Source organism: Bacillus rossius, chromosome 15, assembly GCF_032445375.1.
Source record: "Bacillus rossius redtenbacheri isolate Brsri chromosome 15, Brsri_v3, whole genome shotgun sequence".
Lineage (NCBI taxonomy): Eukaryota > Metazoa > Arthropoda > Insecta > Phasmatodea > Bacillidae > Bacillus > Bacillus rossius.
The window spans coordinates 18,734,279-18,747,181 of record NC_086342.1 but is presented as its reverse complement, the minus strand read 5'-3'; positions in this window follow the sequence as shown (position 1 = coordinate 18,747,181).

The window sequence follows — 12,903 nt, the reverse complement described above, 5'->3', positions numbered from 1 at the left end:
AATTTGTACATTTACAATATTTTTTTTTTACGTTTTATCCGAAATGAAAAAAAAATATTTTTAAGTTAGTAATTCTGTGAGTCCTCATGAGTTAAAAAAAATTATTTGTTTAAATAATTTTTTTTTTAAAGTAAAATATTGAATGAAGGTTGAGAATAAAAAGTGATTTCTTAACTTTTTTAATATGTTTATATTTTTTTATTTTTACTTTTGGTAACTTTAAACTTGTTTAATCGTTCATAACTGACTATTACTACTTAAATCACCGACTGCTGCAACATTAATAATAAAGAAATGAGAAAAAATCTACCTAGTGGCGAAAGTAACGTGGGATTCTCGGTTCCGTTGAAGACGAGCACCGAGATTCTCGGATTCTGAAAATCGGTTTACGGTTCCGAATGGGCCGTGACTCGCCCGGGGAATACGGCGAGTCGTAGACGCCCGGCGTCCCGCGGCGCCGTCGACTGCCTTGACCCACTGCCGCGACGGCCTTACACCCCTCCTCCCCTCAACCCCTCCAACTAGCCACGCGGTGATCTCCAGCCGGAGTTCTTTCCCAACTCTCCGCGTGCCCAGATACAAGCCTGGATGCGGACAATAGATTTGTAACTGCGGCGGGGGGTTAGCAGTCCTGATGAAGTCTCAGGGCTCAGGACACAGCCGACTGTCTGGTCAGCTGAGCGAGGTTACGGGGGCTGAGGCGGTGACCATGCTGGGTTGGTGGTCCCCAGCCGCTGGTCATTGCCGAAGCCCTAACACCTTTCCCGATCAACAACAAGGAGCGATCCCTCGCAGTTCTGTTTAAATTATGCTCTGGAAATGTAAAGAAATCTAACTGGAAAATTTCTCCCACCCTACCCTTGATAGGGCCCACATGTGGTGTGGTGGGGGGGGGGGGGGGGGGGGGAATGTGAGAATGCCGGCCGTAAGGTCGGAATAATCTGTGGCGGGGGGTGAAGGCGGTTACCAAGTTGGGATGGGTAGCCTCAGCCTCTGGTCATAGCTGGATCTCTAAAACGTCTCCTGTCTCGCGTATACGGCGTATTACGTATCCACGCCCGTGCGGGCCCCAGGCCGGCAAGGGCTTACGCCTAAGAGTACCGGGTTACCAAAGAAAAACCAGGGTAAACCCTGTACAATACTGTACTGACAATACACTCTTAGAAACAACAATAAATTTGCGGACTTTTGAAAGAAGGTAAAAAATATATATAACACCAAAATAATCATCGTGGAATTATTATTATTTTGTATTTAAAACCATTGAAAACAATAATCGATACAAAAATTAATCACATAAATTGACAAAAAAATAAATTCGACCTTACTGTAGAACTAAACAGTTTTTTTTAAATGTTTTGTTAATGTAACAAGGATATTCTCTTTTGGATTCGTGTTAGAAGTAGTGAACTCAGTGTCAGTATGTTTACAAAGAAAGCCGCAAATTTACGAAGATCCCTGGATAATTTGTGACCAGCGTCCTTCTTAAATTGAAGGTGAACATTTTTAACAGTGTATACAACTCCCTAGCTTCAGAAAGAAAACCATTAAATTAAAAAAATTAAACTGCCCGAGATATCAGAGCTGTTGTCTGTTTACGAAAAAGCATTGAGGATTACCTACCTTGATGGTGTGTTTAGTTTTTTAAAATTGTATTTTTGTAGAAGACTGAAAATAACTAAAATGCGCGTTTTCAGACAAATTGCAGATTTTAAAACCATTCAAGGGACTGAAATTACATTCTTAATCTTCATTTCTCCACTAAATAATGCACGACGAGAATACTGTACTTCAGTCCAGAAGCTTGCGCTAAGAGGAGAGACAGCACTCCACTGTTCAAAATCGCAGTAAATTTGCGGAATTTCGCCAGAAGAATGCGCAAATAAGCGTACAGTTCTTCTGGACCTTTGTAGATATTTAATTCCTCCAACCCTTGTCTTTTCAACCCCTTGCATTAATGTTAGGTAGTATCAAAAACTTATTCAGACAAATGATTTTTGTATTACTCATACGAGTTTTAATACGTTCAAACGGATGTGATATTTTCCATATTATGGGAGTTACAGAGATTTTTCTGATTTTACAAAAACCTTAATTTCCACCCCTTTGGTAGGATAGTGCCCATTAACTAACTTGACCCATATTTTCCTTTACTAGATTTTATGTATCAGTTTGGAAGTGAATTGTAAATAGTTGCGTCAATTACCGTTTCAACAAATACATATATATATATATAAATTTTGAGTTGAAACTAAAAATTATATAAAAGTTTTCTGAAAGTCGTACCATGGTAACGTATATAATACGTAGTATTTCTTTAAACTCTTCTTAGAAAATACTGAATGTGTTTCCCGAAGATATTTATTAATACATAAGTGATAGGTCGTGCAATAAGAAATGAAATGTACAATTGGGTGGTGAGGTGGGGGGGGGGGCCCTTGTGTGTTTATACTTGCGTAGACGCCACGTTACTACGCTAAACGTCGTACGTTACGGTATTTTACGCCTGGCAGGTAGGCAGTCTGTAGTGTGTCTAAGTGTCGCCGGATGCCTACATTTCAGGTAGATTACTGTGAAATCAACCTTTGCGGTAGGCCTACTGAAATTGGTAACTACAACATATACTGCAGCGTTTTACGACATAAAGATCACGCCGTTGTTTCAGAGCGTAGGTTATGTTGGGGTTATACACCAACTATTCAATATGTTCAAGCGAGTTTAAATAAAAAAGTGTTCTATATTTTCCACTATCTACATACATTATATTTATTTATTAAATAAATATAATATATCTTATAGATATAAATATCACGTGTCTGTTAACATACTATTTAAAAAAAACATTGTGCTATTTATTACATTAGCTGATTTGAAAATTCTGTCGGCAATATCCCAGGCTGGCATGCCCAGGCTGGCAGCACACTGTGTCGGCATAAATGGCTGCGGCATCTGGGGCAACCTGGGTGCTGCGGACATATAATTATGTAATTCAATATACATATTTAATTATTAAGTGAGCAGATTCACAGTCGTTTAATGGGTGTCTGACCATGTGCCTGACCACGTCCTGCGGTGCAAATAAGCAACATTGGACTAGCCGATGATTGACATGCCCAGGCTGGCAGTACAATATGTCGGGCATGCATGACCGTGGCAGCTGGGGTAACCTAGGAGCTTCGGTCATATAATTACAGCTGTAATATGCACTTCTCTTTCAGCTAACCTGGCTGGCTGGCAGCCTGGTGGGAAACGACGAAAGTCGCCCCCTAAAAACCAGTCCTACCAAAACTAAAATGCGGACAGAAATGTCCAAGTGCCCGCCCTTGCTTAGTAGACATTTTCTACTCTTCCAACTCTTCTTCCTGAGCCATCCTTCTACTCCCGTAACCAACCAGCATGAAATTAATGCATGAATTTTTGCATCCCGCATGTCAGTGCCCAGGGTTTTCCCTGTGTCTATGCAGGTTTTACCTGGGCCCAACTTATCTAGTTTAGTCTAGAATAGTCAAGTGAGGGGAGTTATTCATGGCGCCAATTGCTGCCATGGCTGGCCAATCCCCCTCCTTAGCACATATGCATGTTCCCCTTTCTGCATGGTACCCCCTGCATGATTAGAGCGTATAGGCTTCGGCCTGAGACGCACTTAGAGTCTCTCCCTAACCCGGACCCCTCCCAATACACTTAGTTTTTTAGCTTAGGTTAGGAAATATTAAAAAAAAAATTCGGCAATATGGAGGTAGGGCCTATTTGATTTTGGAGTAGAATTGTTTTAAGTACAAAGTCACTCTGGTTATGATTAGTTAGAAAAATAAACTTAGGGGTGTATGACCCGTTCCAGGTCAATATTAAATATTTATGATCCACACGGTAAAACTTTCCGACTTTTAAAGTGACTGAACTTTCACTAAAAGTAAAAACATATAATTCGCATACTTTTTGCATAATTAGCTGACAAAGTTTCATTTTAAACTTTTTTTTGTGTAGTATATATAAGGAGAACCAAATTGAATAAATAATTGAAAGTTTTGGGTTTAAAGCCGGCAATGCTAGTGGCTACTGCGTGGTTTAGTGTAATTTCGTTAAAAAATTATTTTCATTTACCTGGCCATTTTAAATAATCAGAATGTTTAGGATTTTCAAAAGCTAAGTAAAATTAAATAATTTTTCTTAAAAGATTTTTAAACCATACCACGCAGTAGGCACCATCACATTGCCTTTAGAACTGAAAATTTTCAGTCATTATATTCTGTTTTCCTAAGCCATAGTTCTCCAAAATGTTAAGAACGATAGTTTATAGTCAGTTTTGCATAAAATATGCACTATATTTATAGCTTTACATATTTGCTCAACAATGATAAGTTTACAAGCTAGCAGAATCTGTTTATGTATTTTTTTTTTTAAATTTTTAATTTATGATTTTTTTTATTTTTAAATATTTTTTTCCCTGTAATTTTATGATATCAAAGAAAACGTTAGTCGTTTTTCTTCCGTGTGCTTCTGATTAGTCTTGTCAATATTATGGTGGTTTTCTCCGTGTGCTCCTGATTATTCTTGCCAATATTATGATGGTTTTCTCCGTGTGCTCCTGATTATTCTTATCAATATTTTGATGGTTAATCCGTGTGCTTGAGATCATTCCTGCGGTTTCGGTCAAAGGTCAAGGTCACACCCATCCAAGATGGCCGCCGTGACGTCGCAATCCAAGATGGCGGACCGTGAGAAATCTGAGAAGCACTAGCAGGAAGGACGAACTTTTTTCTCCTTGGAGACTATCGAAGCCAACCTTCCTTTGCGATCGATAGTGAGCTTTCCGCATCCCACATAATTGAAATAGATATTATTTACCTGTAAGCAACACGTGGCGACATCTGTTGACGACAGCCAGAACTACATGCATCAATTTGCTTTGCATTAGATAACTTAACTCTCGCTGATGAAATATTTAAAAAACTCTAAGAAATGGTTCCAATTGGAGAAAACTGACAGTTTGTATCTAACATTAATCACAGAAGCTACCATGGATCATGGTTTGTTATCTGCAGCTGAATCGGAAGGAAGCCGCTGTAGATACTGTGGCAAGGATTTTGTCATGAGAAGGAATGCTAGACGTCATTAAAGGATGATTGTGCTAGAAACCCACTAGGCAACATGTTAAGCTGTAATCGTTGTAGCAGGTTGTTAACACGAATTGATAGCTTAAGAAGACATGGTAGAACATGTCAAGTCAAGACTACTTACGGCATAGAGGACACCGATGGATCCACTAGACTAAAGAAGAGTGATCTGCATTACGACAATAATTTTCCTTGTCCTGAGCGTGATGGTATTAGCTCACCCGATCGTGAGGAAGAACATAAATGCTAATGGCTTCGGGAAGACTGAAACTAATGGAAGTATCAACACCGTGAAAAGTGAGAATACATTCAAGCCTATATTCAGTAGATCCTCCATTCTTTGTAAAAATGATGATGGACTCCTAAAAAGGAAGCATGAAGACGATGAAGACACTTCGACATCATCGATAGCGAATTCATACGGTAATCTGGGTGAAGAGGATGTCTTCTACAGTGATTGTTACAGTGACTCTGAGGCTGTTGACAAAGGCATAGACTGTGATGAAGCACCTAGAGCTGACAAGATCGAAGAATGTGGCGATGTCCTGAGAACGAAACGATGGAAACGTCGTGTTATACTAAATAAATCTGATAATGCTTATTATGATCACTGGGACGATTGTGATATTAACAGTATTTATAATAAACAAGCAAGTAAGATGGTGGTAGAAGAGATTAATTACACATCATGGAAAGATCCAAACATATTGGTTGACCGGCTAAGACTTCTACATGGCTCGCTTTGTGCAGGAAACTATTCGTGCATCAAAGAAATATCCTTCATACTCAAAGAACTGAGGAAAGCTGGCTACATACAATAATGGCTTCTTTTACTTGTATTTGTGTAATGTTGAGAAGTAATTAAATATTGAAAGTAAAAATTTAATGCTTTTATTTCTTGTATTCTGATTTCCAACTAAGCCTGTGTGTTTCCGCTACTGTATGTGTGATCATTCCGTTTCCTGTGTGTACTGTGTGTACGTTCCGTTTCCTGTGTGTACTGCGTGTACGTTTCGTTTCCTGTGTGTACTGTGTGTACGTTTCGTTTCCTGTGTGTACTGTGTGTACGTTCCGTTTCCTGTGTGTACTGTGTGTACGTTCCGTTTCCTGTGTGTACTGTGTGTATACGTTTCGTTTCCTGTGTGTACTGTGTGTAAGTTCCGTTTCCTGTGTGTACTGTGTGTACGTTCCGTTTTCTGTGTGTACTGTGTGTACGTTCCGTTTTCTGTGTGTACTGTGTGATCATTACATTTATTGCACGTAAATTGCATGTATTGCGCGTACATTGCGTATATACGTGTGTGGAGCTGATGGAGCTGTTGGAGCACTTGAAGCTAATGTTCAATTGAAGCATAGGAGCAAAATGTAGATGGATCTGATGACGCGAATTGTAGCTCTTGGAGCCTAGCGTATATTGGAGAGATCGAATTTTTTTTTCGATCAAATGGTCCTCTTTTTTAATTTGTAGATTTGACTCTAGTATTATTGTAAATGGTTCTTGATTTGACTAGCGTATTATTCCATACGGTGCATGTATATAAGCGAGTCCTAGACAGCAGGTCGCTCAGTTTGTTACTGACGTCGGCGGTGTAAGGATCGCCTAGTTTGTTTCTTCTGGTGCATAAGTCGTGTCAATTAGCTGTTCTTGAGACCTCGATGGCATCTTTACCGTCTTTAACGTCGAACTCGATGGAGGTTGTACCGTCGACTACGGGAACCTTTACGACAGCTACGACGGAGAAGGTGCAGATCCCATTGGCAACGAAGACGTCAACATTGGAGGAGATTTCAACAGATGTGATACCACCATCATCCGAAGTTTCATCATCAGCAATGGGTTCTTCAACTAATGAAGAGCGTACATTGCGTCAGTGCAAATACTGTGACGAATCATTTACTATCACCTCAAATGCTCGCAGACATGAAAGAAGCAGTTGTTCTAATAATGTTAAAAGAATACAATTTCAGTGCAATAAGTGAAAAAAACTAATTTCACGTCTTGATAGCTTACATCTTCATTATAAAAAATGCTCCGAGAAAGTTAAGTGCGAGTATAATGAACATGGTTATTGTTTTGACTCTTGTGTTGTACCGGCTGATGAGTCTATATTAGTGAGACCCTGGTGATATGGACTTCAGTCCGTCTCTGGCTGCGGTGATGAACGGATCGGATAGTTAGACTTGTATAACATAATAGACCTGTATCTAGCTATTCTTGAGAACTCGATGACATCATTACCACTATCTACACCAACCTGGATCTAAGGTCTACCATAATCAGTGCAGAGCACGATGACAACGACGTCTACAGCTACACCTGCTCTCTCAGCACAGCAGGAGATTTCGACGCGTGCCTACATCTTCCGCAGAGCAGACCTCAAAGGCTTCAGAAGTTAACATGTCAGCAGTGTTACAATGGTTGAAAACAGTTCCAGTGGCATTGATGAAGGAAGGAGCATCCAGCGGTGTTCCATCACCCGACTGCACGTACTGTGAGAAGATCAAAAACTTGAAATTACGGGATTATGTAATACACAATTGTAGTAGTAACTCTGAACGCATTAAATATCAGTGCAACAGATGTTTAAGCAAATTTATACTCTATGGAAGATTAAAACGGCACCTCAGGAATTGTGATAGACTGGCTGTACATTCATCGGAATCAAGCTGTATATTTTGTAACAAAACATTAGCAAATATTCAAAGTGCACAACGACACGAAATATATCACTGTCCTTTAATGAAGTTGATAATTCGTCTTTGTGTGAAAATTGTGGTGTACCAATATGTCGACCTGATAAACTGAATAGACATTTAAAGTATATAGTAAGAAGACTGAATCGAGAGATCCACGAAACTTTGGTAATTTGTCTGTGTGTTTTTTTGTACTTGTAGTAGTGTATAATTTATGTAATAAAAGTTTTTTTTAATAGAACTTGTGGTGTTTTTATTTTCTCAGACCTAACACATTTTAAGTATTGTTTAAAATATTAAAGTTGTTTTGTATCGGCCAGGGATCGAACCAAGGACCTTAGTCGATCGAATCAATCATTATATAGATTACAAATATGAAATTATTTTTTTAATAAAATTAAACATTATTGCATCGATCGAGTATCGGACCAAGGACTGGAGCGGATCGAATCGATATGTAAGTTAATGAGTGATTTTTTTGATGAATTTTGGATTTTTTTCCCGCTTTTCTAGCTACATTATTACGGATTTTCAAGATGGCGTCCAAATTTCAAGAAGGCGGGTGTCACAGCAATAATTGATTACTGCACTCTAGCGGATAAGAATTAAACTAACATGTCATCAGCGCACTCTAGCCGACGATACAATGATGATGGCTTCCAGCATCGAAGACAAGATGGCGGACATGACGTCATACTAGGTGACGATATATAGGTATGCTTTGAAAAAAAGTGGTGGGAGTCAGTATGCCAGCAGCCACCGCGGGGGAAGGATAGGTCGTAATTTTATTTTTTTGCACTCGTCGGGTTTGAACCGAGGACTCCGAGCTCCGTGTCGTAAATGTATGTTTTTAAAAAAAATATTAAAATTTTATTAATTAAATTTTATTATAATTTTTAAATTTTTTTCATTAAAATCGGATAGTAAATAAAGATTTTAAAGATGGCGACCGTAACGGAAATTGCAACCGTGACGTCATCATCCAAGATGACATATTCCATGATGACGTCAGAGGCTTATCGGAGGCTGTAGACATGGATGCTTAAGCCTCTATATGGACATTTCTAGCCGCTGGGATTTTTAAGGACTAAAAACGGGAAATTTTCCCACGAAACGGGATTTTTTCCCTCGAAAAGAGAAATTTTTGATTTGTGGAATTTTTTGAGATTTTTTAGCGGAATTTTTTTCCACATGAATGGAAATTTTGGCGATTTTTGAGGAATTTTGGGCAATTTTTGCCCAATTTTGGCAAATTTTTGAGGGTCAAAGGTCAATGTCCTACTTGTCCCGTTACGCTGTGTCCCGTTACGCTCATCCAAAATGGACGCCGTGACGTCACAATCCAAGATGGCGGTCGGCTCCTCTAGCTCCTCAGCCTGAAGCCTGTGCCCGGATGCCCTATTATATACTACTTTTAAAGCTAATTACATATCAGTCAAAAGTATTTCTAGCAGACAGTCAATTAACAGAATACATTCCAATAAACTATTTAATAAGAAATAATTATTCTGATTTTTGAGAAAAAAAAATTTTGTCATAAAAACTGAAAGTATTTCCTGTGAACAGTAAAAAATTAAATTCTTAAAAACAATTTGTCTTTCAAAATGTAGGTAATATGGTTGTTGCACTCTCCCTCTTGGGAGTAACCTTACTGTAATGCTGTAGCCATTATTTTCCAAACAATTAAAAATTTACCTGCAGATCTTACAAACTATGTTTGGGCTAAGCAGAAGTTTCGAATTGGATGTTCTGATGGTCCAGTTCCTGAGTGATACAGTTTACTGAAATCCTACAAACACCTTTGTATAAATGCAACATTTTTTTTGAATTTTCCCTCTAAAATACTGTAAAATTTGTTTTTTTCCCTTGTATTTTACAAAAATATTTGTGTAGTCACTGATTTAAAAATAAAAAAAAATTAACCTTATAACATTTTTTTTAATGAAACGTTTCCACAGCCGGTAGAGTTGTATCAGAATCCCAGCGTAACGGAAGTAAATAATTAACGGTGTTAATGCGTGTAACTTTAGTGACAAAAAATGCTCGATAACTCGGGATTAAAAAAAACTGTTTTGATTGGAAACTTATTTACAGCCGGTCACAGATTGCATCAGCCGCGCTAGGTTTGTTGTACTTTCCAATACTTTTGTAAACCTTTACATACTTTCTCATTCTCTTTCTCACTCGTAATCAGCAACTCTAAATTCCCAAATCTGAGGTTGGATCTGGTTTCAGCATTAGAATTGTGGTGAATTTTATTGACATTTCCAAAATGGTTATGTATCATGTTATTAAATAGTGAGGAAAACAAAGGTTCGGAAAAGATACGCCAAATTGATTGAACACAGTTTTATTTACAATATAATATTTACGCTACAAATAAAATAATAACATTTTTTAATGTGTGTCCAGAGATTGATCACAGCTCCGTAGGTGCACATTTTTAATCTTCCCAATGGAACTCGGGTCGACAGTGGCTTTCTCTGCTGTTCGTCTCTTACCGCGCACATCGGTCCCAGCACCACTGCTTCACACTACTCACTCGTCCATCATCGCGTCACTGTCTAACCCCCCCCCCCCCTCCGCACCACCCGCGAAGCTATGATCCTCGTACACGAAGCCAGGCCCGTCTCTCGTCGCCCGTTATCGCTCTCCAAGTACTCACCCACCCTCTTCGTCGGTATCGCCACCAGCCTCACGTCACAACTCTCCGCAGGTTGTTATCTTGTATATCACCAAAGTTCCGCAATAGAAAGGTCTGGTAGCCCTTAGAGGTTTCGCGTCATCAGAATCCCTGACTTCACACTCGAGGCCGCAAGAACAATGGCATTTTAGTTACGCCACTTCACGCGAACGGACTAAGGAAGCCTGTAGAATCCTCCAGACAAGCCAGAGAAAAACCGCGTGGAATCTTTTGGGGATACTTATAATGAGATTAGGCGTGTAGCGGTAATGGAGGGATGGGCGCTACCTGCATTGCTTCCCACCCACACAGGATGGTGGGCATTTGCTTCGTCGCTAGCCGCGTCGCAACAATATTTTAGTTATCATAACCCTTCAATGTTGTTTTGAATTCCATTGAAGACATGTACAGACACTAGTGTTCCCGCGTATTCTCGGATGTCTCCCAGAGTCTCGTAAGTGTTTCCGAGTGTTTCCGAGTGTTTCTGAGTGTTCCCGAGTGTTTCTTAGTGTTCCCGGGTGTTTCCGTGTGTTCCAAAGCGTTTCCGCGTGTTCTGGATATTCATTTACGTTGTGCATGTTTTAGGAGTTCAATAATATTAAGTTATTCGGTAATGCAACGTAAGTGCTATCAAATGAATTCTAATCGACTGCCATGCCAAAAATGCATTTTTTGAAAAACCGTACAGCACTAATCAATATATCGTTTTGGTCTTCTTGGTTTCCCGTTCTTACCACATTGTCTGTTGTTTTCTGTTTTCCCTTTTTTTTGAAACGGGAACTGGAAACAACGAGAATCGTGAGTGCTCAGTCTTCTGTGCCGGCACGGGACGCATGTTGGGACCTTCTGATATGCGAAGTTTCACTTGCAATTAAATAACACGTAACGGGCCACGCACCTGGATAGCAGCAACTTGCAACACCGAAGGCACACGACAAAGCCCCGCTGTCCGTTGCCGAAGCGACATGCGCCGCTCTAGCGCGCCTGTCGGCGCAAGAGGACGGATTTCCCCCCCCCCCCCCAGCACCCACCCCCCACCCACCACGACAGGGCGCCCAACATGCGCGCGCCTCACGACTCTGCTCACTGCTGCAAACACAACAACCCGTAATTTGCCGCCGTAGGTCCAGCCCCTGCGCGCGCTCCCCCCGTCAATTACACAGTGAATGTACGGGAATGTGCGGGAAGGAAGGTAAGGTTAAGGAAGGTAGGACGCATGCGCGGATTGCGGAACACGATAAAACGTGTGCCGTGATTTCAATTTTTAATCGCGATAGTACAATTTTAATATATACGGTATATCAAATCAGCTTATACATGCATTTAATACTAATTGAAGGCTCGGTACCACACATCATAATTATTTCTTCTTCAATTTTTTTTTTCCATTACATTTATTTAAAGGGCTATGTCTAAAAAATCAATTCGATACATACTTTGCATTTTTTTTTACTTCCAAAAAATATCTCCAATAGATATTACACTAAGTGAATATATATTGAAAATATTTGTGGCAAAACAAAAAATGCAAGGGATGAATCGACTGTAAATTATTTAAATAGCCTTTAGAGAAAAGTAATTAAAAAACAATAAAAAAAAACCTTGGTGTATGAAACCGAGCATTAAGGATTTCATGAATAGTAAAAGCCAGTTTTATTTCCATAATAGCATGAACTGAGAGTACGTTATAATGTTATTTAAATTTTTTAATTAACCGGGTTTGTATGTAGTATTTTTGAAAAAAAATTACTTATAGGATATGATCAATAAATATCTGATTTTTTTTTTAACCCTGAAAATCTCATGTACACAAAAATGTTAAAAATCTATGTTTATGAACGATATTCTAAAAGTAAATAGTTGCACGATTAAGACTATACTGGGATTGTTAAAACAAATACGTAAAAATGTATTGACGTGCCTATAGTTCAAGCAATTTGTAAAATTAAAATGGCCTCTAGCATTCTTAAATCCCTTCAGTTTAAACGTATTGGACTGATAAAATGATACATAAATGTCAACCATTTTTGCATTTTGTTATTTTATAACATTAACGTATTGGATAAAAACGCAATCAAATATTAAAATAATTTACGAAAAATACGCTCTTTTTCAGACTTCATTTATTAATGTGTTCCGCTGAATTCCCAAGACCTTTACTTAGATTTAGGGATATTTACTCAGATGTTTCACGACATAAACACAGTTTTTAGTGTTTCGTTGAAAATTTTGCCCCTAGATCTGTGAAATAGCTCTCCTCCTTGTATGAGTTTGTTGAATCGCAGAGGGAGGGAGTGAAGTTAATTTTTTAATAGTTCAATATTAAAAATAGTTCTAAAGACACTGCGTCCGTTATCAGCCTACTTGCATTAAACCCAGAGCTTAAATAAGCACTAAGCAATTATATTAAAT